This window comes from Manis javanica, chromosome 1 (genome assembly GCF_040802235.1).
Source record: "Manis javanica isolate MJ-LG chromosome 1, MJ_LKY, whole genome shotgun sequence".
Taxonomy (NCBI): domain Eukaryota; kingdom Metazoa; phylum Chordata; class Mammalia; order Pholidota; family Manidae; genus Manis; species Manis javanica.
This window is the reverse complement of record NC_133156.1, coordinates 8,939,936-8,967,525: the sequence shown is the minus strand read 5'-3', so window position 1 is coordinate 8,967,525 and position 27,590 is coordinate 8,939,936.

Sequence of the window (27,590 nt, the reverse complement as noted above, 5' to 3'; positions counted from 1 at the left end):
CAGCATTTCATAGAGAACTTATGAAGAAATCAGATTACCATTTCATCATTGGGTTTCCTTATATAAATATCTTTCTCTGATACGGATTTCAGCCAAGGTCCCCAGCTGATTGCATACAAACTGGCAATTGCCAGAAAGTGTACAACTTTAATTATGCCAGAGTTAAACTTCCTGCTAAATGAGGCTGTCTTCCTGTTAGAAACAGATGGATGATGAAATAAAAGTTGCTGTCTTTTCTTATTTTGTGAACATGCTGTAATGAGTGGAGGCTAATGTTTATATACAGAAAAATAGCTAGCAGAGTCCTGAGTTAAGGAATGCTGTACACTTTGGAATTCAGGTGAGTTTTGGGAAGCTGTCTTCCCAGAGGGGCTGGCTTACTTGTGGTCAGGACTCTGTGCAGTCAGGTGGGTGTTGAAAGCTTATCTGCATCGTCTGCACAGCCACACAGGGGTATGGAGAATGCACTGTTATTTTCATTTACATTTTAATACTTCAAGCAGTATTAAATCTATACTCTTAAAGAGAACAGTAAGCAAATATGAAGAAATTTTATTAACATCTTCCGACTGATGAAAAATTAGAGCAAGAATTAAAGAAAAATGCCTGTATTGTACAATGATATTTCTTAAGTTAGGCTTCTTAAGGATTATTAATTACTTCTTAGAATAACTCTAGTTGTTTTATTTTTGTTTTGACTAAAATTAAAGCACTATAAGCCTCTAACCTAGAATCAAAATCTTTCCAGAGTGCAGAGATTAAGAACATTTCACTCCACAAACAACAAATCATTCACATGTAACATCCTTTTACCATTTGAATTCCACTCTAAAACCATAAACCAGACCACTTTCCAAATAAACAAACAGCAAAAGCCGTACTGATGCACACAGCCATAATTCCTACCTGTTCCCTTTTCACTGGAAGAAGAGAAAAATGAAAATGAAAGTCTGTAATATCTTGAGTTTTTCCAGTGTGAAAAACTGTGATTGTTTCCAATTTTAAAAATCTCTAGTAAAACCAAACTATAACCATAAAAGAAAAAACTGGTAAATTGGGCCTCAGCAAAATTTAAAATGTTCTCTCTACCAAAGGCCTGTTATAAGGTTGAAAAGACATACAGAACAGGAGAAAATATTTGTAAACCACAGAGCTGACAAAGGACTGACATATAGAATATGTAAAGAGGTCTCAAAATTCAACATTAAGAAAGAAATGATCCAAGTATAAATGGGCAAATAATGTGAGACATTTTGCTTAAGAACATAGACAACAAGTACATGAAAATCAAAACCATAGATAGTATAGTGATCAGCTACCTATCAAAATGAGTAAAAGTAAAAATATGTGATAGCACCAAATTCTGGGAAGAATGTGGAGAACTTGATGTCTCATACATTGCTGGTGGGAAATAAAATGGTCCAGGTACTCTGGAAAACAGTTTAGCACTTTCTTATGATACTAAACATATACTTACTGTAAGACCCAGGAATTGCACTCATAGGCATTTTACCCAGAGAACTAAAAACTTATGTTCACACATAAAAGCTAATCCACTAATGTTCATAGCAGCTTATCCCTAATAGTCCAAACCTAGAAAAAACTACAACAAATGCCCATCATCAGGTGACTGGTTAAACTCCTGTGGTACATCCATACCATGGAATATTGTTCAGCAATAAAAATGAACAAAACAAAATATTGATACACACAACAACTTGGATGGATCTCAAAGAGATTATGCTGAGTGAAAAATGCCAATCTCAAAAGGTAACATACTGTATGACTCTATTAATATAATATTCTTGAAATGACAAAATAATAGACATGGAGAATAGGTTGCAGGTTCCAGGGATTAGGGATGGGTTGTGGCAATAAAGAGGTCACATTGGGGATCTCTGCCAGGATGGAACATGTCTATATCCTGACTGTAGTAGGGTTTACAGAAATATACGCATGTGATAAAATTGCAGAGGACTACACGCGTACACACAAATGAGTATATGTATTAATGATGACATCTGACTAAGATCTGTGGATTGTACCAATGACAATTTCCTGGTCTTTATACCATACTACTTTTTGCAATTTCATATGAATCTACAATTATTTCAAAATAAAAAGTTAAAAAGGAAACAAATTAACAAAACATACTGATAAACTTTTTTTTTTAAGTCGAGGAAGGAGCCACCTTATACCTGTCAGGTAATAACAGACATTCATGGGCAGTTATTGTATTAAGACATTAAGAATAACTATAGAACTTCTCATGCAATATTCACAGCCCAATTTCTATTAAGCACTTGTCAGTCTTCCACTTGAAAACACCTGCACGGCACTACAAACCATCATTAGTAATAGTGCCTACTCTTTGCAATGATTCTAAAACGTTGGGAATGTGCTTAACAAATCCATCAACTTTCACCACAACTTCCCAGTTGAGAAATCCAAATTTCAACTAAATATATTAAAAGTTTTAAAAACCCAAAGCCGATATTATAGAACTTTTAAAGACATAAAACTGAAGTAGTATCACACTTGGGGAATTAACATATTTTCCTCCAGATGGATAATCATAGTAAGACATTAAGTTTAATTACTGATGGCAGTGTTCATTCACTAAGCCATTCTTCATCTATGAAATCTTTATTATCTGCATTATATTAGTTACCATCCTAGGTTTTGGAAATCTAAAAATATAGTTGTACTTTTTCCTTCAAAGTGCCCAATTTAGTGAGGAAATCTTAAAATTAAGCACACAAATGTATGAAAATACTAACTGGAACTTGTTATGAATCCAACACTTTTGTAAATACTTGTGAAGATTTAAATACAATGTCTGTAGTTGATGAAAATGCATGAGTAAGTGGAGATGGATGATCTGTGATTAACAAAATGAATTAAAACACTTGACAAGTAAGTGAACCAATCAAAATAATCTGTATAATCATTCCTTAAAAGTAAATGGAATTTAATCTTTAATCTTGAGAAATAATTGCTGAAAACTTCCCCAAACTGGGGGAGGAAATAATCGAACAGACCATGGAATTACACAGAACCCCCAACAGAAAGGATCCAAGGAGGACAACACCAAGACACATAGTAATTAAAATGGCAAGGATCAAGGACAAGGAAAGAGTTTTAAAGACAGCTAGAGAGAAAAAGGTCTTGTGGGAGCACCCCTAAAAAGAGCACAGAACAAAACACACAACATATGAAGAATGGAGGAGGAGGAATAAGAAGGGAGAGAAGAAAAGAATCTCCAGACAGTGTATATAACAGCTCAATAAGCGAGCTAAGAAATAAATTGGTATAATGTTTAGTGTTTAGGGATAGCTAACAACTTATTTTTTTAATCGAGGACTTCTAATGGGGCAATGTGGCAATTATACATCACAGAGTTTTAGAGTAAGTAAATCATGTATGCGCCATCTTGGCAAGGACCTCATCTATTTCAGTTTTTCCACGCTAGGTCCTCTTTAATAACATCTGGCATTTTCTCCTTTGCTTTACTTTAAATATTACATTTTAACTTAGCTCTCTTTCCTGCATCCTCTTTCTTTTGCTGTCTTCAATCCCTTTTTCCTAAAGAGGATGGTCCAGAGTAACCAGTTGAGTGACTACTGACTAAATACAGGAGACGCTTTGAATTAACTCTCAGGCTCCCACTTAGTCTGCCTTTTGTGTTTAGACAGAAGCGTGTCATCTCCTAGCTCCTCCTTGGGTAGAAGTGACACCAAAGAAAATGATTTATTTTCTGAATTATGATTTAATGATTACAAACCATTACAATAATACTTTCCATTTGCTTAGCACTTTTGAATATATTTCCACATTTGAGCCTCTCAGAAGTCTTTTGGGTAGAGGTGACCACCCCACGGACAGGAAACTGAAGCTCAGCAGGTTAGGTAGCAGGTGCAAAGCCACACACAAGTACAGATAGGGCCAGATCCTATTCTTTGACCCGAATTAGGTGCTTCCCATGGTAACATACGTTGTTCTATGTCGTTTTACACTTTGGCTTAATTTTTAAATTGTTCATTGTCCTTAAACATGTCATAACTCTGTTGTTGAATATCTTCCTAATAGGAGTGGGCAGTAGGAATCTTCTTTTACCTCCGTTCTTGTGGGGATAATTTCTGTCACTCTGGGAATGTAGGATCCTTCCCTTTTTTTCGTACTAAGTCTATAATGTTGGGTTTTCAATATATCAGCGCCGTCTTTCTCTGTTATAATTTATTTCTTCCAAAACATAGGAACTGAAGTCCATGCCTCTTCTCCACCTGCTAATCTCACAACCAGCTGTCAAACCTTTGAATCATGCCACTCAAAGAGTATTTTTAAGGAACCCTATTTCTGAGGCAAATGTGTGTCAAAGCATTCCTATTATCTCAGGCATTTTCATAGTCCTAGAGCTTGCATCTTAGCCTGATTTCTGTCACCTTGAGGTTGAGCTGACCTAGCTCCGACTGTATGTTCCTATACTTGTTTATGTTCATAATCCATGCCTGTCTCCCATCTATGCTCAGTCCTTTTCCTTGTGAGTGCTCTTAGGTTTTAAAAATAATTGCTTTCATACTGATATTATGCTATTAAGCTTCCCAACTCACACTTGGGAAGAATTCTCTTCCTTTGCATTAAATTGCAAGACCACTGAAAGTTGGTTTTGTCTCTTCTCTCTGTAGATGCCTTCCCTGAATGTTGCTTTTCAACTTATAGTGGTGATCATTTTAACATTCTTAAAATTCCAGACATTTAAACCAATAGTATTCTTGCTTCAGGACAGAATCCAAATAAATTAATACCTTGAGATTACATTATATGAATGTGTTGTAGAAGGAAAGCAAAAGTTACATTTGTCAGAATTCTTAACTGCTAAAGAGTGGCCATAAGGATCATTTCCAGCCTGTCAGTCTTCACTAGATCCACTGCATTTGAAGGCCAATGCCCAATTATCTTCAGCAAGACTTGAATCAGTATGACTGGGGAGAAACACAAATGCCTGAAATGCACCAGGAGTCTGATTATAGTCAACAGAGGATCATGCCAAGCCTCCATGGATCCACAAAAATCTGTCCAAGTTGGCAATTCATCTTATTTTTCTGCAAGGGATAAATCTTTGCCTCCCTGAAATGTTTGATCTGACCTATTGATGAAAAATGCAATAGCCGTTCTAGAGCTTTCTTAGATTTTGTGCACTATCTCTATGGATACGTTTCTCTATTCCACCAAAGACATCTGCCCCCACCCCCCCTCCATTGCATGCTCTGATTACAGTGTCAGCTTTGGGATTTTATGAGTCAATTTGAAAATTGCAATTTGCTTACCTAGCTCATGTGCCAACTCAGGCAATTTATGGAGACCAATATATTTTATGTATGCTATTTTCTGTGTTCCCACCTTTAACAAATGAGTCATTATCTCATTTGGGCAAAACTGCTTTTAAGCAGGAAAACTGTTGGCCCATCGACCTAGAGAGCACTATTAGACCCATTTCAAGAAAGGGTCACGAGTTGACCTGAGAAACAGCCTCGGAAGCCCAACAAAAATGTGAATCATCTAGGTGTTTGGGGGCAGAGGAATTCAGTTGCCTTCCTTTTCCAAGTCTGATGCTCGGTGTTCATTTGGTACAATTTCATTTAAAAAGTTTTTTTGTGTACTACTCTGGGGCCAGCTTATCTTCTTATTCATGGAAAAATGCAGACCAGAAGACAGGAAATCTCTACCTGTTTAGCCATTCATTTTCTTTTCCCCAACTAAACTTTTTTCCTTTTGCTCACATGGATGCATAATAGTAACATACAGTAACACATTGTAGGAGCTGACTTTTTTCTCGTTATATTTTTTTCATGGAATGTATCACTTGTTTTCTAAATGGAGAGTTAAAATATTGAATACAGGGATAGCAAGTGATCCGATCATATTGTCCAGAGCATATGCTCTCTAGCAAGACTGCTCAGAAATTCAAAGTAGCTTCATTTTGAATAAACTCAATGAGAATTCTATGTCAGAGGGAGGAGAGAACCATGCCTTCAAGCTGGTGTATTTACTTTGCCTTCATGGAAGGCATAGAGCAGTGACTGAAAACCCCCATGATGTTATTTACCAAAAGGAAGCTGAGTTTAGGGAGAAAATACGGAGAGGGAACAGCAATGAAGTAGAAGACACGTTCCTATCTCAAGTCGGAATCTACTGGGCCTCACTGATGGTACTAGGTTGGAAAACCAGCCCAGAGTTGAAATGTTAAATTTTATCTCTGAAGAGAACCCAAGGGTCCAGGATTCATCTGCTAAGTCCTAATTTTTGTATTTTTATTATTTCTTGTATTTTTAAAAATTATTTGCAAACCCCGTCTGTCCAACAAGTTACCACTCTGTCATAGAGACTCAGAATATGACATTTCTATTACTCCTTGCTTAGTTTTGTTACTTTCAAAATTCTTTTTTGGAACTTGATGCTTTTCTTGTAAGTTTCTTTTCTCTACTCATTGCCCCTTCTATGCTGGAGTTTTGTAGGACGTAAAGAATAGATGACCATTCTGAAACTGAGAATTCTGACAATGAGAGGAAGCCTGCTTATGAATTGTTTTGGAGATGAGATCCATAACCACTTGGAAATTCATGGGACACAGTCATGGGAGCCCTGCTTCTTATTTTAAAATGGGACTCCCCAACTCCACTCTTGAGTATTTCTCCCATTCATTAGAGTAGAGCATTAGATAAGCTGGGGATGAATTAAGCAAAATGAGACTTTTTCTCAAAAGGATTCTTTGCTGTGAAAGGAAGAATAATTGCTCTCTGGAAGTTCTGTTGGTTGAACTCCTGATTTCTTGATTAAGTCTAGGAAGGAGATTTTAGCCTAAGACTCGTTTACGCAAGTTTCTCTTCACCTTTCATCTTACTGCTCAAAGGCCCTTGACACCAGAGTGGACCTCACAGTTTGCTCTTTACACTAGGAGCCCCCATCCAGTGAAGCATATGTCACTCTAAATTATATCCCCATGTAACCTGTGGCACTCGAATGTGGAAGCTCTCCCTAGGAAGAGAAATCAAAGAATCTTGTTTAAATAACCTCTATCTTTCCATGATTTAAAATACTTTGACAGATCTATATTTCTTTTGAAAAATGAATAAAAAATAATTCAATCAGAAAAGCTACATCTGTTACTAATCAATAGCCTTTCAAGAGAATTGAAATGGTCTTTTTTTCTCCCCTAAAATACACTGATAATTTTTTTTTGTCCTATGCCATTCATTGAGATCAGATGCATTTACTCTGCATCAGATCTTGGAATTACATAAATAATAAAGTTCTCGAGACTGATGGCATGGGAACAGTGGAATGTGTAACAATATAATCAGGAGAAAAATCTATATGTAATGTAAAGCATTCTAACACTGAGAAGTAAGATGAATTTTAAACTCCTTTGTTCTCAGGGGACAGGTTGTGCCATAGCTAGTGTTTTATATTAAACATGTGCCATTTTATCTGAAATGATGTCTTATTTTCTTTGTTTATGGCTTTGGAAATTATTATAACAAGACACATGAAAGAGGCCACTGAACAAGTACAAATGGATAAAACAGCATTCACTACCCCCAAACAACTGTAAATGGAGCCAATAATTTTTAACTTGACAGTCTCTTAATCTTTTCTAGTGAGCTCAGTGATGATTTTTCTTGGTTCAAAACCTGTCACAGCAGTCATTTGTGACCATTTTTATTGCTGGGATTAGTTGAGGTCTATCAATTCTAAAACTCCAGTTTAGTCCAACGAATGTCAGCTTTAATCGCTAAATGCCAAACAATGTAAGAATTCCATAGGGCACCTTTGTAGTTATGCTTACATTTTAAAACAGCGCTGTAGTTCATGGACTGACCTAAGCCAGCAAAAATTCAAAATACAGGAGGTCCCTGAATAGAGGCCATGCCTTTTGTTCTCTTTAAAACCTTTAGCTAAATTATTCACCAGTCCCCAAAAGTCAAAATGGAGAGCAGTGGTGTTAAACTTACCAAAGTGGTCATGATTCATACGTAGACCCAGGCCATTTTTGCATGTTCTTGGCTTGTCTGAAAATGGAAGTGTTTACGCTAGAACCTCACTATTGAAACAGGTTTATTGCTGACATTTAATTCACATATTTACCGAAGAATGTTATCAGACGTGTCTGTCTGTTCCTAAAGCTGGACTTACAGATGTTTTCTTGGCATATTAAGGGAGGTCATCTGCAGGGATTTGGAGAATATGCCAAGTGCCTTTGATATCTGCACTTGCACAATGTCAAGAAGTGATTGCATCTTCCCTGCACCACCCAAGGAGGGCCAGTTCGGAATATGAAAGATTTCTTAGGCCAAGGGAAGCTGATGGTGTCGCTTCTCTATGCATTCCTGAGCAGAGGACTGGAACTGAGAATGTGATGCTCTTTGGCAAATCTGGAGCATTCTGTGAAAATCTCCCCAAATAATTATTTCCTGAATGTGCAGGAAAGTTTTATCTCAGAACACTTATCAGAAGCACCACACCTGTGCTGGCCACTAGAGGCTCCAGGAAAAATGTCCATCACTTGAGAGTACAGAAAAAGGACTTCCAAGACACTGACTTGTCCATAGAGGGAACATGGGTCTGTGTTGAGAGGGGCTAGAAAAGGCCAAACACAGGTATGTGCACGTTCTCTACAGCTGGCACACCTGGGACATCCATTACCAGGTGGATTTTCCAACCAGTGAGGCAAGACAGCCGTGATCACTCAGGATTCCAGAGACTGGAAGACAGTAACAGTCTCCCAAACAGAGGTTCATGGCTCCTTCCCAATGTGGTATTTCTCCGCTCTGACTGCTGCTTTTGAAGCAAATGTATACCCCGCTTTGGTGCTCATGGGTATAACTCAGTGAGTCTGGGACAGTGCCTGGGCATGCTTATTAAGTCTCCGTGGTGACGGATGCCAGCCAGCTGCCAGAACTCTACTCTGTGGCACACAGTCTCAACAGCATGTCATGTATTAAAAAAAGAAACAACACAAAAACCAAGCTTTAGCGGATAGACTGAAGATAATTATGGACTGAGTAGGAGACACAGGAGGATGAAATGCACATAGGTTCAGAAATCAAGCTATGATGAAAGATCAAATTATGTTTTTTTCAAATGTTGGGATCCATAAAATTCCCTGGAAAGCTTGTTTAAAATACAGATTCTTTGCCATACTTCCACAGATTCTGATTCTGGGTATTTGTCTAGAGTCAGGAATCTGTTTAATCAAGTAAGTGTACCACCTAATCCTAACGCAAGTAGCCCAAAGCTAGCACTATAGTAAAACAAACAAAGAAACAAAACGCCTCCAGAAAACCTGATCTAAGCACTTTTTTGATTTTCAAATCGCCAAAGGATAAATATGTCTAAATACAGAATATAATTCTGCAAGAAAGGTTTTTTTGGGCCAATTTCGTAATGCATTTGAGGGCTGCCTCACAAACCATGAAAATATTGCCCACATATAGACTATTATTATGACATGGATCACAAAAACAATATTCTGTTACATTTTATGTTTATGTTCTGATTCTTTCATGAATTTTTAAACTAGGTTCCCAAAGGATAAAATCATAGCAGGTAGATAAGACCTTAAAGAGAACTTTGAAGGGTATGTATGTTTAAGTTAAAATGGTAATTGTTAGGTCAACTTTTCCATTCCAATGAACTCTTTGGTGAGGTTAAAGGCTATTCAGAAAACTTGGCCTGCCCAATCTGATTTACCCCTGAAAAATTACAAAGCAGGCTTTCAGAATGATTGTGAAACATGGCCCTGTCGTCACTGAGATGCCAATTAATTAACTTCCAGAATATTTTATTTTCCTGTACCGTGGAAAGAAAGGTTTGGAGGGCACTAATCAAAACTGTAAGAAAATACAAGACGTGGACTTTTCCCTTAGGGATTTTCATAAATGAGATGAGTCATATGTGAAACAATTGAGAATAATTTATAATAGCAAGGAAGGATAAGGAAGTACTAAAGTAGAAATTATTATCACGTTGCTTGGAACGACATCGTATATGGGATCCATGGTGCAAGAAAGACGATGAAGAGCCGGGTGATTCAGGAAATCTTCCTAAAGGAGGCGGGGCTGACTGTGCCATCTGTTCTACTTCAGCTACTGAATACATTCATTGCCTTTAACTGTAAAGCTCAAATAACTCAACTGCCTTGACTCTGTGAATGCATTCCTAACCACGTTGTCCTGGCTAACAGAGTTTTGCTTGTGTTGTTTATCTCACCTATCATCATAGATATTTTTGGTATTATTCATGTTTGAAATATTGAGTCACTTGCTTTTTACTAATAACCAGAAACTCCTGGCTGGCTAACTCCTGCCTTTTTTCTCATCATCTGTGGCTCATCTTCCAATCAAGATACTTTGCTGCCCATTCCCTGTCTCATAAATCTCGTGGCCCTTAACCGAGAAGAAAGATCTCCCTTCTTTCAAGGTTGAATAATATAAGAAATATAAACTGTTTAACATTTTCTTGTCAAAGACGAAGTAATGAGTATGGCTACTATTCTTGACTTTTTCCATAAAGGCACAAAAATACACACATTAAACACAGCTGATGCTAACAGTCAGTCGTGGCTGTGGGGCCCATGAGTGAACACAAGAAAAGAAGGAAAAATTCATCTGCTGCCACTTTTCTAGGGCTTAATGTATGTCATCTCATTCAGTGCTTGATACAACTCTTAGACTTGGAAAAACCAAGAGGTTTTTAGAGGAGAAACCCAGGAAGAGAAAATCAAGGTTCAGAGAACTGAAGCAACTGACCAAGATCACACAGGTACTTAATGTTCCCCAACAAAATCTCTCCTCTTGTTGGTGCATCAAAATGCCTACTGACACCCTAAGGGAGAGCTTCCATGATTACAGCACTCTGTAGTTTGTAAGATGCATTTAATAAAGACAGTTTTACCGGGTGGTAACAACAGTCCCAGAGGAGAGGAATGAAACAGTCACTATTCATTTTTCATCCCCATTTTACTGATGAAATCCCATTTACTGAGAAAACAAAGGCTTAAAGATTAGTTAAGTAATGTGTCCAGTTGTGTCAAGGTTAATGTTGTTTTCTTCCACTAGATTGAATTGCTACCAACTTGGTTGAGCTTGAAAGTCACTCAAAGGGCCTTCTTCACAAGAGAAAATGTTCCCACCTACTGAGCTGCTAGACCTTTTGTCACTGGGGACTTGTCCTTTCGGTCCCTCCAAGCATTAAGAATGCTGTTACTGAATTCTTATGTTCCCCAAAGATGTAAATGCACGATCGTGCATCCCAATTTTGTTTAAAATAAAAAGTTGTATATTGCTGCATAGCAGGTAACCTCAAACACAATGTCTCAGAATTATAACGATTTATTTATACAAGATTATTCGATTTCGGTTGGGTTTAACTGGGCTGGGTAATTCTCTGGAGTTATTCACAGGGCAGTAGCTGATAGGTGGGCAGAGCTGTAGGATGCAAGGAAGTCTCATTCACAGGCCTGGCTGTTTGCTAAGGCCGTGGACACTCTGGGTCCCAGCCAAATGGTGTCTCTACGAGAAGAGCACAGATTTTACACATGATTCCAGGATGCTAAGGCCTGCTGCTCAAGTACTCACCCAGCCCAGTCTTAGTTTGCATTGCTGATGTCCCATTGACCAAAGCAATTTGTAGGAAGAATAACAGCCCCAAAAATATCTACATCCAAATCCCTAAAACCTGTGAATATGTTACCTTATATGGCAGAAGGGACTTTATAAATGTGATTAAGTTAATAGCCCAGGATTATTTGGGTGGCTTGAATGTAATCACCCTTATAGGAGAGGAGAGAGTGGACAGCCAGGGTCAGAGTTGATGTAAGGACCAAAGCAGACATCATATATTATCACGCTATTAAATTTAAAAATCAAGTTATAAAATATCAAGTACAACATTAACCCATATTTTTAGAGGGAAACCTACATAAGACATCTTGCTTTCCAATGATAGATACAAGATATCAACAGTCCTCCAAATAAGGAATAAGACACATGACGCAAAATGTAAATTGTGATTTATGGGTGATTTTCTTGGCTTTATTTTTTTCTACATACTTTCAAATATTCCACAATGATCAGGAGTCATATTTTGCTGGAAAAACTACATAATAAATTTGTTGAAATGTAATATAATAAAATTTTTTGAAGAAAAAACTATCAGTGCTCTTGGGATACCTTTAGTACCAGTGTGGATGATGCGTGTATTTGCGAGAATAAGGGGGAAAAAAGATGCCCTTAAAGAAGATGTAATCTATCTGCCTTTGAAGACAGTCTGTTCTACTCAAGGAAAAGAATATGCCGTCATGAGAGAATGAAGGAATACGATCATACAGCAACATTTGAATGGCAATCAACCAGGTAACACAAGTGATTTATACAGAGGAGAAAGGGCCCCTTATTTAAGGCTGGTCAGGCTTTGAACTGGCATTTACAGTAGGTGAGTTTATGTGTGTTGGTGAGAACAGCAAAATATGCAGGGAAAGGCAAGAACAGGCAGAGGAAACAGTCCTGATACAGGTAAAAACCAACTCAGAATGTGGAGTAAGTTTGGATAAAACTGACACTAGCAAGCCCCCAAAATTGCACATAGTAGGTGTGTGTGTTTATTTTTTTATCTGGATAAAATAATAGAAGGTTTGGATCTCAGAGTAAATGATGACTTGGCGTGGAAACTTTGAGAGGAGCGAGAGATGAAAAGACCTTTGAAGACTAAGTTGAAAATTCAAACTGGGAGGAAAAGAATTTTATACTTTGTGTTTTTGCTTTATTTTGTTTTGTTGTTGACCATCTGGAAGGCAGAGGAGGAGAACACCACCTTGTTGTTTGTTGTGTTTTGTTTTTAACTGTTTCTTGAGAAGTAGATTTTTCTTCATTGTTCCAGTTCTTTCCCTATCTGATCAGGGCTCAGCAGAGACATACCGTGTGCAATCTGGGGGCCCTGCTACCGTTACAAAGAAAGATAGCTGCTGAGAGTAAAACAAATTTGATTTTATAGAAAACAACAAGAAACACATTTTAGGTCTTCTTAACTCATTGCCTAAAAGATAACATAACATTATTGCATGGCGTGCTTGACTGCTCTCTCTTTTGGCTTTTTTAGAAAGCTTGCAGTGCCGACATACAAAGGACCAAACCTGCCTTCTCTTCTTGTCTTATAATGAGAGAACAATAGGTAAAGAACAAAGGCTGGTGAAAAGTTAAGAAGGCATTGAATTCTGGTCTCCAAAGGGGAGGGGAAGAAGCACATTTGGAATTTCCCATTTGCAAACCAGACTTTGAATCTAAGACACTTGGGATTTAAGGTAAAAAAAAAATAAAAAGAAATGTGACACTGTTCCCTCCAAAAGTGTTAAATCTCCCACCAAGAATGCCTGATACAATTAGGATGGAAATAAAGGGGCATCTGTTCTAGTTCATCAGACAGACCACCTACGACACTTACTTAAACCTCCTAGCATCTGACATGCCCAACTTTTTCAGTTTCAGAGGAAACATTACTAGGTTCAACAGCCACAGATGGCACTCTGACAGTCGTGACGTGCCTGCTGTCGCTGTGGTGGTCAAGGCCATCAATCAGCGCTCCCTCGTCCCACTTCAACCTGGAATCAAGGGAACTTGAAGGCTCCGGTGGGCAGGGCAAGGGCGGTGGGCGCTTGTGTTTGTCCCCACCTGTCCTCAGCATCTACGACAGGTGGCCGTGAAAACAAAGAACTAGGTCATCCTTATCTCATCTCTGCCCTCTGAAAGGCAGAAGACCCCAGTGTGATTGATAGAGATGTAGAAATAAACTCTTCAATACTTGCTATTTCCAGAAAAAGACAGTCACATCAGAGTCTGCAGAGCCCTGGAGTGTCGGCATCACCCCAAGTCTGTTGGAAATGCAGAATCCCTGGCCACTCCCCTGTTCTGTGAAATCAGAATCTGTATTTTAACATGCTCTCCAAGTGATTTTTACATACTCAGAATTTGAGACGCACTAGCACGGAAAGAATTAACATCCTGATGACAAGTGAATAATAATGAAGTGAAAAGAAATTAAATACAGAAAGTTAATGTTACTATTTTCATCCTTACATATAACATTGCTTGAAGTTGACATTTTAAAAACTAAATGGATACCCAATTTTCATTCCATATTTTTGCATATTGAATTTTTTTTGGGGGGGTGTCAGATCAGTTCAAACAAACATGGCTCCACTGAAAAGCATGTGAAGTGAGAAAAAGAAAATGGAGATGAGGATTCTGTCATGAGTATTTCACTGCTCAGATCCATACCGCTTTTCTGGGGAATTTGGAAAGGGAATTATTACCCATAAAGCGATAGTCGTGCTTGAAGCCCCTGATCGCCCACACCCGCCTTCTTTACTTCAGAATGCCTTTCCAGCTGCTTTTCTTTTTCCACCGTGATTCAGCTGTGATGCCCAAGCTTGATCATTCTGGTGGAAAGAGATTTATTATTATCCCTTATATCTGAAATTTTCAACAAATAACGTGGTAGCCATTTGAATGTTTAAGAAATGAGGAGGAAGCCCTGTTCTGAATGAGGCGGCAGAAGTGAACAAAGAGTCTTTTGAGAACGTTCAGAGGAAACTTGATTTGATAGTCACCATCTTGTGCTTCAACATGTATTCAAAACTCCAAATTACGTTAACCCTAGAAAGACTGATTTCCGCAGCATTGCAACTTTTGTTTTTTCAGTCAATTTAATCTTGGGTGAGGGTTTCATGCGTTCTGATGGCTCCACACAATCTTCTTCGGTCATTTTAGGGAATGAAAATGGGCCCCCACTCTGAGGACCCCTGGGGAAGCTGGGGAGCTGTGGCCTGGGCAGCTGAACCCTTAACACTAGTACCGTCCGGCATGGCTTGTCCACTTCACCTTTGTGACGATGGGTCTTTCCAGATGTGCACTTTAAAAATACACACAGGAAAACCACATCATCCATTGTCCCATTTTAGCTTTTACTCAAAGGAAAGTAGTATTTTCAAATCATTGTGATGAAAAGCCTTCATTTCAAGGTCAGATAAAATATCTTCCTTTAAGTTTTAGGAAGTTCCACCTTACATGCTGCTGCCATGTCATCCTCTCATTCTGCGCAGGGCCACAGATGATTTTAAGTACTTCATAAGGGAGTTCTTGAGTGTTTATACTCAGCAGGGTAATGGTCCTGCTAAGAAACTACCCTGTCCAGGATTTTTTTCTCAATGACACTTGATGTGACATATTGGCAAAGATGATAGGAGACATTCAGTTTCTGAATTCTTAGGGGGAATGCAGTTCAAAGGGCCCAATTTTTTTTGCATGTATATATGTTGCTATTCATATTTATGCCAGAGGAAACAAACACCTGAACAGATTTTATGTGGTGAATGCTTGAAAAAAGCATCTAGGCCTCTGGCTCTAATCTTACCTGGTTCTGAACCAGAGTTTCTGCAAAAGGGAGAAATTCACAATTTAAACAAATTAAGAGGAAGGAGTCCATTAGAAATCAATCCCAAAGCTTCTTGAAGACATCATGAGTCTAGAAATCCTTGATATCTCTTCACTAATGCTAATTTCAAGCAATTTGATTTATGAATACATTTGCAGGTAAAATGTAAGAATGAAATAAAACACCTTAAATACAGTATTTAAATATAAACGTAATACATTTATTAGATAAGTTGAAAGAAATGCATAAAAGGAAACATAACATGACCCACAATCTCATATGCAAGAGCTGAACACTATTGACAGGTACATTTCAGTCTCAATAACATGTGGATATTTGCACATTTTTATTATGTGAAAGTACCATTTCCAAAAAAAGTTATCTTCAGGATAAAGTCCCATCAGAATGATGGGCAAGGACTGAATCTAAACAAACTAACACACTTCCACCAGGCTGTAAGTCACACGTTCAGTATTGTGTTTTCGCTTCATTGAGTAGGTGACCCCCAAAGCGAAGGCTGTGAGGACGCTGACGGACGGTCCCCGTGTGCTTTGGCTACAAAGGCCTGAGCACAGGCTAGCCCACACAGAGCGGGCTCATCTCACTTGCCGCAGCTTAAGGATTCCTAGTCCCGGGTCTCAGGCCCAAAGGTGTTCCAGTTGAGACGATAAATTATACGGAACGGACACTCTATATAAAAAGCTGCCTGCTTTTCATGTGTCCACACACTTTGCGTGCATATTGACTACTTGCCTGGGTACTGAATTTGCTTATCCAAGGAAAAGTCTTCTCTCCTGTACAAGGCCTCTTGGTGGTCTCTTGGTCAGGCTGTCACTTAGAACTGCCTCTCCAGAGAGCAAAAGACCACTTAGCTTTCCTCTGTTCTGGTGTGGGTGTGGTGGGGGATGTGGAAAAAGCATCCCCCTTCCTAATCTAAAACAGCCTCTGAGAAGATGGAGGTGGGCGTCACGAATCCTGGGAGGTGTGTGCATGGGAGGTGGGTGGACCAGGTCGCCTGCTCCACAGAGGTCACTTTCCAACACTGCTGGGTGGGGCCTATCTTTTATTATTGTTTCAACTTTACATTTTTTATGGATAAACTCACAGGTTTTGAACCAGAAAACCCTAAGTTTATTGTATTTTGTTATGAATTCCCATTCCTAAGAGTTTGCAACTCAGGTGCAAAAAGTTGCTTTGACTTGAAATGACTTGAAAATTAAGTTACAAGGCTCGAACTTGGGGGCAAATATTTTCTTAGAGACTGCTTAGATAATGGGCAGGACAGGAAGACAGAAAGCTTGTGATTTTTAGATCATTTGAACTCTAATAATAATGAAATTTGGACGGAGGTAAGCCAGAAGGGCTAACCTATCACTAGCATCTTCCCCATAGTCGTCTATGTAAAGTTTGAGTTATACCTGAGTTTGATTCACAAGTTAATTTTTCTATTTATCTTGTTATTTTTGTTGTTGTTGTTCCATATCTATTTTCCTCCTCTGGAAGGAAAGGTTCATGAAAGCAGGTAACTTTTCCAAGTGGTTCTCTGTGGTGCTGCCAGGGCTAGCAAAACCATGCTCCCAGCCTTTCACCTTTGCTGAATGTTCCCACCAGCCCCAGGTGACTCTTCAGGGACACTGTACTTTGCACTTAATCTTCACCTCCATTGTCTGGTGTTAATCACCTGAAATGCACCCATTTGGGTCCACTCTCACTCTGTTTCCTTGGATCTCAAGTGCTGATGATCACGATCAGTGGTGGATGACATTCTGTCACATGGTCATTTCAAGTCTGAGCACGGCCATTTTCTACTTATTTATTGTCACTCACTCATTCATTCATTTTATAACATACTAAAAACCTGTGAACCACCACCTAATCCAAGACCTTGGCCATTCCCATCAGCTTTGCTCTCCCCATCCCATCATACAGCTTAGACAATACATTATTTACAATTATTGGTTTCAGAATATTAACCTCCATGTTCCTTCTAGTATTTGCTTTTTCACTTAATGTGATTGTTGTAGCTGAATGTTTGCGCTCCCCCGACATTCATATTTTGAATCCCTAACTCCTAACTGGTGGTGTTAGGAGGTGGGGCCTTTAGGAAGGAACTGTCTTTGGATGAGATCATGACGGTGAGCCCTCATGATAGGATTAGTTCCCTTATAAGACAAGGAAAAGCCACCAGAGATTCCTCCTTCTGTAGGAAAATGGGCCATGCACTGAGGTAAGGCCATGTGAGCACACATCAGCAGGGCAGCTGTCTGCAAGCCAGAAAGACAGCTCTCAGCAGGAAAAGAATTGGCCAGCACCTTGATCTTGGACTTCTCAGCCTTCAAAACTCTGAGAAATAAAGGTCTGTTGTTTCAGCCTACTAGTCTATGGCATTTTGTTACAGCAGCTGGAGATGACAAAGAATGACAATTTATAAAGATTTATCTATGTTGTCATATGAGCTGTTATTCTTTCATTTCCAATATTTTATAATGCTCTATTATATATATATATATATATACATACGTTAAATTCATTATTTTTCTGTGAATAGGCATTTGGGTTATTTACAGTTTTTGGTAATTAGTAAATTTAGTAACCATGAGCATTGATGTTATGACTCCTGATAGACACACATTTGGGTATACTCCTAGGCGTGAGATTGCTAGGTCATAGGGCATGCAGATGTTCACTTTCACAAAATAATGCCAAACTACGTTCCATGTGGTTGTATAATTTACACTCTCACTAGTGATGCATAAAAACTCCCATTGATTCACATCCTTCCCAACTTTTGGTATTGTCGGACTTAGTGTATTTAAGAGAATGTCCTATTTTATCCTGATTCACATTCTTTCATCAGTGACTTGAGTGCCTTTTCGTGTTTGCTGCCCTTAAGCATTTCCTCTTCCATGAAATGCCTGTTACTGTGTTTTGTTCAGGTTTCTCTCATGTAATTTTTTGTTATTCCTTTGAAACTGTTTTTGTGGGGTTTTTTTGCACCTTCTTTATTTCTCCCACCCTTAGACTGTAGCTTGTCTTCTGTCTTATTGAAGATGCTTTTTGATAAAGACTTTTTTTTAATTTAATATAATCAAGTATAGAATTCTTCTCATTACATTTGGCACTTTTTGTGTCATGCTTAAAAAATATTTCCCTGCTACTTTAAACCTATTCTAAAAACTTGAAGGTTTTACTTTTGCCATTTAAGTTTTTAATCCATCTGGAGTTGATTTTTGTGTATGGTAAGAAGTAGGAAATACATTTTCATTTATTTTTCCATATGAATAACCAAGTTTTCCAGCACCATTTGTTGAACTGTATTTTTTCCCTTTATCAGTTTTAGAGTCCCTTCACAGGAAAAGTCAAGAAAAATATTCCCAAAAGTTTCTTCTCCTTGATAAAAAAATAATAATAAGTAAAACGTATTGTTACTGGGCCGAGGGCAGCAGAATTCCCTGGTTCTTGTCTTCTCCAAGGAAAGAATTCAGTCGAGAGATTCGATAGAGAGGTTTTTTATTTAGCGAAGGGAAAGAAGTGTAAGCCCCAGAGCGAGGAGCTGGCCAACCTAAGCGTGGGGAGCAGCCCACTGAGGTTTCGCACTGTGTTTTCTGTAGGGGTTTATTTGGCTTCCTCCTTCCCATTTTGCCGTTATCACACGACCCTTTGAATCTGCCTTTGTTCCTCCATCCGACCTCTTAGTGCATGTTTGTTATCTGTCGTCTCTCCATGAGTGCCCAAGCGAGGCCCATGCAATGGGCGGGGGGCCAGAAGTGCAATGCAAATGATATTATAATGATAGTATAATGGCTTCAGGGTTACTAGCGCACAAGGTTTTCCTAAAGTGCACATAATCCAAGATTGGGAAAGTCCCAGTGACCTGTACCTTTTGCTTATCGGTTTGTGCTAAGCCACTAGAGGGTTTGGTCTAAGGGAGACAGGGTGGTCTCCGGCTGGAGACGGGATGGTCTGCTGCCCTCCTTTCCCACCTCCCGCTCATGTCTATCTAACCGGCCACTCCGAATACTTACGTTTTCAATCAGCATGTGTGAGGTAGTATGGCAATAAATTTATAGCCATTTAATCATGACTAACTTATTGACGAGTTATGATATTTATCACCATTTTATAAAGAAGTCAAATATGGTTAAGAAATGTTAAATCGATGTCATAAACATAATGAAGATATGTTAAATGTTTCCCAAAGTCCCGTAGCTGATTAGGGACAGAGTGAGGATTCTAGCCCAGGCTCACAGTCTGTGTTTTCACTGCTTTACTGGAGAGGGGATTCAACGAGGCCAGCTGTTCTCCTGCTCTTTGTTCAACATTACAAGTGAAAAAGAAGCATTGGCCCCCTCGTAAATAGGTAGATTGATATTGCCCTTGGGAGAATGCTTTTCCTTCTTTTTCTCAAGGGGCGTGCACTGACACGATCGGTCCCTCTCTTTGCCACCACGGTGCTGTGGACCGTACTCACGGGCAGCATCTTTTTCACTCAGAGTAAGAAAGGAGGACTGAACTGAAGCTCCCAGCACGAGGTAGAGACTGAAGCATCGCCTAGACTGGCTACTACCACCTCTGCTCTCAAGGTGCTTCGTGTGGTCATAAAGCTGAGATGACCAGCGTTTGTGCAAATGAGCAATTCCCTCATCATTTATCTCATATCCCAACAGCTTCCTCCTAAGGATGCTCTGTGACATTTAAGCAGTTTTGAAAGGAAAGCATAACTTGTATGTTTAAAAATTGTTCAAAATCACTTTGCACCTCAAGAGCTCATACTGAAGATGGTGGAGCACAAGAAAACACAGCACCAATATGTTCCATACTGGAATCCCCAGGCTTCCACGTACTAGCTCATGACTTTGGACAGGTAATCTAAATCAGGGGCTGCCACATTTTTTTCTGAAAAAGGCCTATAGTAAATATTTTAGGCTTTGCAGACCGCAGGTCTCTGCCAGAACTGCTCAACCCTGGCACTGTAGTGGGAAAGTATCCACAGGAGGATATATAAACAAACGAGTGTGCTGTGGGTCAATAAAATTTCATTTAGAGGCACTGAAATTTTAATTTTGTCTAATGTGTTATGAAATATAATTGCTCTTTTGATTTTTTCTCATGCATTTGAAAATGTAAACTTTTATTTCTTAGGTCAATATAAAACAGGCAAGGGGCTGGATTTGACCCCAGCACAGTAGTTTGCTGAGCCTTGATCTAAATTCTCTTCTGTAGATTCACCTATAAAATGCAGATCATGAGGATTATCTCTGGGGCTTAAATCCTGGATGGTGTGAAATGAGTGCTCTGTTTCACTCAGTGCCAGCCCCGGAGGAGGAATTCAGTAAGATTTTTCTTCAACTTAAAAATTAGAATTGTTGTAATCATTAACTTTTTTGATAAATATTTTCTTTTTTTGTGTCAGTTATTGCCTTAAGTGCTGGGGATACAGCAGTGAATAATATAAACAGACTTCCTGCCCTTCCAGTGTTTACGTTCTACTAGAAGGAGAAAGACACTGAGATTAAAAAGGTAAAATTTATGGCCTGTCAGATAGTGATAGATACCAGTGAAAAAGGAGTATAAGGGGAAGACTTGTTTTAAATTGTCCAATCATCAACACATACATGGAGTTAAAGCTTCAAGATTTTATGAAATCAAAGTGTATGAGTGTAGATCATAAAAGAAAGAGGTCTAAGGTTTAAACACTGAGCTGCACTATTATTTAGCCATCAGGGAGATAAGGAAGAAATACTCAAGGAGACTGAGAAGTACAAGGAAAACCGAAAGAACGTGCTCTTCTGAGCACTTGGTGTTCAAAAAGGGAAGGCTCAGGGGAGGGAGGGATCACCACATCAAATTCCTATTTGGTCTAGCAAGACGAGGCCTGAGCAGCTGCCAGTGTATTAAGTGACATTAAAGTCACTGGGGGCCTTGACAAGAACAACTTTGGTAGAATGGTTGAGGGCAGTGGGCCAGTTTTGTTCAAGAGGAAAATGGGAAGAAACAAGCAATTGGAAGGAGTAGAGACATCAGTTTTAGGCGTTTTTCTGTAAAGCAAAGATACAAATATACCCACAGCTGGGGTGAGAGCATGGGTTTTGATGAGGGTGTGGGGCAGAGAGTTTTATTTGCTTGTTTTTCATTTCTTCTCTAATGGGAGAAATAACAACTTGTTAATGTGCTGGTGGGAAAGACCCAAAAGAGAGGGGAAATGGATAATGCAATGGAAAGGTCAGCATCACCAAAGGATTGTCCTTGGGTCCAGTGAGAAAGGCTCTAAACCACTAAATAGATGGAGCACATCCCCTTAACCAGGAGCCAAAGAGCTCATCCCTAGCAGCAGAGTAAACAGAGGTAGATGCAGTGGTGGGAGCTTGGTAAGATCTCTTCTGTTTATTTCTATTTTCTCAACGAAATAGGGCTTCAGCTGAGAGTAATAATGACCATCTAAACTTGAGGAGAAAAGATCTGAATAGTCATCTATGATCATTGGATCATATACAGGACAGAGTTTCTTAGGTGGGGCATATGGATATAGCAGGGTTTTTTTCTGGAAAGGAGTTTCTAGCTCTTTTTAAATTATCTAATGGGTTCATGACCCACACAAGATTAATAAAAGCAAAACAAGACTCAATAAAACTTCTGATGAAAGATTATATAGCCAGGGCACAGAATCAGGATTTCTGCCCATGCCTGGCTCTGACAGGAAGGCTGGTGATCCTCTTTCCTGCGATGCTAGTCACTCTAAGCAAAGCAAGAAAATGAATCATGGCTGAGGCCCAGAGGCTGGGGTGCAGCTATAGAACCACACTCGAAGTGTTTCGTCAGAGGGAAACAGGCTCTGGGTGAGTATCAAGAGAAGTCAGTCTGAACAAGGGCCATAGAAACTTAGGACCAGGTGAAGAGTCATAAGGGTCAGCCAGACCGGTGAAAGCACAACTCTGCTCTTCTCCAGATACCAGTCAAAGCTCCCAGCCTCCGCCCCCATCCCTGACCTTCCATGTCAGCTCACTTTAGAGGATTTTAGGTAATGGTAAGCATCATAATCAAACAAAATACATTCAGAACAATTTGGTTTACTCAAAGTTAAAACATAAATTTATTTTAAATGCGCTAATATGAAAAGGAAAAAGTAAGTTAGTTTCAAAACTGAAACAAATGTTCTATTTTGAGAAGATAATGTAGTATTGAATGATCCCATTGGAATACTCAGAATAAGGAATTATTTGACATCTTAGGTGCTTTTTTATGTCTTTTATTTTTTTAATTCTGCATTCCCACAAGATATGCTACAACCAGGCAAGGTACTTTATGTGGAGTAATTATCATATAGATCAGCATAAAAATCCAAACTGTGATGAAGATAAATTACATCACATATAAATTTACCAGTTGGGGAACTTAATTTTCAATATTCCCTGAAACTCTCTCTCTCACACACACACACAAAACAAGTGTTCAATTAGTAGCTTTTTTCATTATAAACTTAAAAATAAAACGTGAGCTGATCTTTATTTGACATTGAAATATATCTTCCTAACTTTTACTTCAAAGCCAAAGGTTTAAAAAAAAAAGGAGAAAAAGCAGCTGTCTCGCCTGATTTTTGCCTTTGGTATTATTAAAAGGAGAGAAAACCCTGCCTGAGGCTGAGATGTCATTTACCAAGTTCAGGCTAAAGCCAATTGTTATATCCAAGTTATAAAGTCCTTATGAAAACAGCAGCTTATGGAAAATTGGACCCACCTAAGCTTTGGTAAGGCAACATAGCTTCAATAATAATAACAATAATAATAAATCATTTTTTTTCTATATTCAAACTCATACCACATTCTTGCTGTGAGGAAAATCAATTTCTATTTCCAGGGAGGAATTCCAAAGTAGAATTGGTTATTTATCATGGCTGAACTGAACTGACAACCTCCTCTCATTTTATTTTACAGATTTTCTACATGTTTACCTTTATTATTTTTAACGTTAATATCTTAATGAAAAACGCTTCACGTTAAAATTGACCTTCCCTCTTATTCCTAAAGAAAGTTACTGCCATTCTAATTAAATTAAGGTATGACTGCAATTCATTTTATTCAATATTCCATTAGAAAAACACTTTCTCTCAGAGCAAAGTATGCACTTGCTTTAGTCTTGGCATTTTCCTCTTTAGCTGCCGTCATTCGGGTGAAGCACTTACTTTGAAATGCCTGCCAAATATTTTTGCCCAATACCACAATAACAGTGCTGTGATGTAGGACTGATTTATCCTAGTAAGTTTACAACTGCCGAGCCTGTGTGGAACACCCTTTGGAGTTCAAACAGAAGTTTGCTTTTCTCCCTTAAATTGCAAGTAGACCGTCCAACAGGACGTAATGTGCCATTGGACCTTCCCTGTGCAGGTGGAAACAGCAAGAAGTAATGCTGTTTTAAATGAGAAAAAAAAAAAGAGGCTAAACCGTAATAACTCAGACATCCATCCACAAATGCATAGGTATGTGTAAACACACATACATACTTGTGTATGAATCACTTTCCCCCCTCATTCCTATAAAAAGTTTTAATCGGGACACATTCTTTTATTTAGTAAATGAGAGCATCATTTCTTGGCTTCAGTGTTTGAAAACCCATTTTTATTCTTACCATTAATTAATGGAAGCATGTCTTATTTGGGTTGCCTAATTATTAGACTTTACTTGGAATAACCCAAATGAATGTGTTTTCAAATTGGTCGCTAGTTTTACTTCTGTATGTGGCTTTTTAAAAAGACCCACAACAAAGGGGAAAATGCTTGTATGCTTCAGCTCCAAAGGCAGAACGCTTACTTAGAAAGGTTGTTGTATCCAGGACAGAGTGCCAGTTCTTTTGAATTTTCCTTACTTGCCCCTTCTATGGAAACAGAAAGAAACACGAATCGTCGGCGTGGGAGGCGGTAGGTAGAGACCACCCAGGGCAGAACTCATTTAGCGTCTAGTGACCTTCTGTTGCACACGCAGCAAAGTGGAGAGGAAGGAATCCAGACACAGTCCCCCCGGAGTCCTGAAGTATTTTCAACTTCATCTTGCTCTTTAAGGGCTTAAAAGATGCATAAGCGGCTGCTTATTTTAAAAACAAAGCAGGAGCAAACGGGGGCTGACTCTCCGGAGCGCCGCAGCCGGTGCTCTCTGACCCCTTCCTCCCACTTTACTCGCCCTATTTCTGGAGAACGATGATCTGTTTTCTTTTCTGAAAGAGCTGTCAAGAAAGTGTTCTCCACGAAATAGTCAATCGCAAACGGTGGACTCCCAAGAAATAAAAATGTGTGTGCACCCTCGCTGCCTCTGTGCTCAAGGACAGGAGTGGGGAAACGAATTCTGCTGCTGTGCACAGAGAGGTTTCATGATGTAGGGGTGGGATAAGGCCGGACATGGGCAAAGATTTATATTAAATGTAGATTCACAAGCCAGGTGAACAAAGGGTTGTGTCTGAAAATCCAAGTGCGAGACTAATTTGCTTAAGAAGTTTGGTAGTGACGTTGGCTGCAGTAAGGCAATTAGGAAATTTCAAACACATTTCACATTTTTTAGACTGTCTTGTGGGGCTTTTTAAAAATGTAATTTTGCATGTGTGCAGTTTATGCTGGTGGCAGTGGTTGATTTATATATATGTTTTTCCATTCACTATATAACTTAATCAGTGGATCTCATTCATTGTAAAGGACTGGTTTAGGGTCAGGCATGAAGGACACAACTATTCATAGACGAGGGATGGGGAGAGATGGTCTCGTGGTGGCAAATAGAGAGCCAAATGGACAAAACAGGAAGTGACTGCTGGGATTTCATGATAGTACATCTAGATAAGCAAGTTTCAGGTGGACATACATTCACTGGGTCAGCAATATTTACTGGGTCCTCTGCTGGCCAGACACTGAACTAAATGCTGGAAATTAAAAGGCTTACTAAGCAGAGCCTCGATCTTCAGTGAGCTGGAGTTGAATGGAGAAGACAGGTCTACAAATAAGCAGATCGTTCTCTTTAATGCAATTAACATATACCGTTTATGACCAGGCCTGCCAAATAGTAGGTAATCAAGAAATGCTTGTTGACTAGATGAATGGATCGTCTAGGGCAGTGGGATCTTTGGTAGGCAACTGATAAATGTAAGTTCCCAAAAAAGTTATATTTGTTTTGATCTTTTTTTCATATGTGTGTTTCAAAAATGTTTGTGTTACTTTTCTCCTTCCAGTAAGGCAGTAAGTTCACTGAGGCCAGACATTATGTTTAATATGTCTCATCTTGATCTGGAGGGTGAGGTCTGGGGCGGGATGAGGATTACATCTTGGCATGAAGGAAATTTCAGTTTCATGGTCTGTCTTAAAAAGTCATGTCCATTTTACAAACATGACCATGTTCCTATTCAAATAACATAACATTAAAATGCGTGATGATTCATACACTGCTGTCGTAAGTCCTTTGATTTTGGAAGTCAGGCTGAATTGAAGTGTATGAACAGCATGTGTATCTGACTCAGCCTCTGGGAAATTTTCCATCTTTAATACGGTGTCACGGTAGTTTATTCATCCAAGCATGTATCTCTAAACTCTTTGGACATCTTATCTCAGCGGGTCCCTCTAACACCCCGGGCTTCACCGCGCACTCCCAGGGCACAGCCCAGCGTGTCACACATTCACAGAGTGAGAGTGATGCTGATGGAAGGTTGTGCTAGTCCTGTGCCTCTCTGCTCTCAGTCCACCCATCTTTTTGTTTGCTCTGCTCTATATTCAGGGCTCTTAACTCTGCAAAAGCTTTCTCTCCTGCTCCTGCTCTGTCTTCTCTCAGAAGCAGTGTGTTTCTTCCTCCATAGTCCCCCCTCCCTCCAGGAGGCCCTGGCCTCGGGTAACTATATCCTCCTCCCATGGTTCTTCCAGTCCTTGGATGAGGGGTGACTGCTTATTAGCCGTCTTTGGCTTCCCGGTAGCTTTATGAGTAGACATCCATTTTAAACTCCCTCTGTTGAAATGCCAGGCTTGCTTCATCCTACGTGGGCACTGACCCATGCAACACTAAATTCAGAAGAACCGTGTTGCTGCTTGAAACCACGGACTGATATCTGACAAAATTTCCAAAGAATGTATTTCACTTCGTGTTGTTGTATTCCATGAGAATACTTAGGTAACCTTATTCGCAACTTGCTGTCTCTCACTTTCTTCTTATAAAACAGTAATGAAACAAGAACTAGTTTGATAGGCATTTGTATTAGTCTGCTTGAGCTGCCATAACAAAATGCCATGACTGGGGGGACTAAACAGTATTTCGTTTCTCAGAGCTCCGGAGACTGGAAGTCTGAGGTGAAGGTGCCCTCCTGGTGGTGTGATGAGCATTTCCTCTTGGGCTGCAGATGGCCACTCCTCAGTGCATGTGGACAGAGGCAGGCGGCGGCTCCCTGGTGTCTCTTACAAGGACACTAATGCATTCAGATCAGGGCTCACCGTTATGCCCCCTTACGGTAAGTAATTAACATAATTATTTCCTTACTCCAACCATAGCCACACGGGAGTTAGAGCTTCAGTGTATGAGTTTTGTGGGAATACATACATTCAATCAATCCATAACAGCATTCATTCAGAAAGTTATTTTATCTAGAGAGTTTATTCTTTTTACATGAAAAAACATAAAAAGGAAAATCTCTTCAGCACTTTAGGTATATTTAGCAAAAAAAGTAAAGGCAGCTTTTTAGGATAGCAGTTTTCTACTCTGGTATGTGTTGTGACTAGTTGTAGGTTACGATACATAAGAAATTATAAATAATTAACTCATTTTTAGGTAAGAAATTCAATGTAAAACAATTAGAGAAAAAAATAGTCAGTAAGGAGGTCAGAGGGTCTGAACAACACTATATGCCAAATTGATCTTATTGTTATTTACAGAACATAATATTCAATAACTTCAGAACACACATTCTCTCCACATACCAAAAAAGTATTTACAAAGACCAACCACTTACTTTTGAGTAAGATCTCAAACTCAAAAGATTGACAGGTTATATAGTATGTTCTCTTACTACAGTGAGAATTAAATATGACATTGACATAAGATAGCTATAACATCTCTAAATACTTGGAAATTAAAGAATACACTTATAATAAC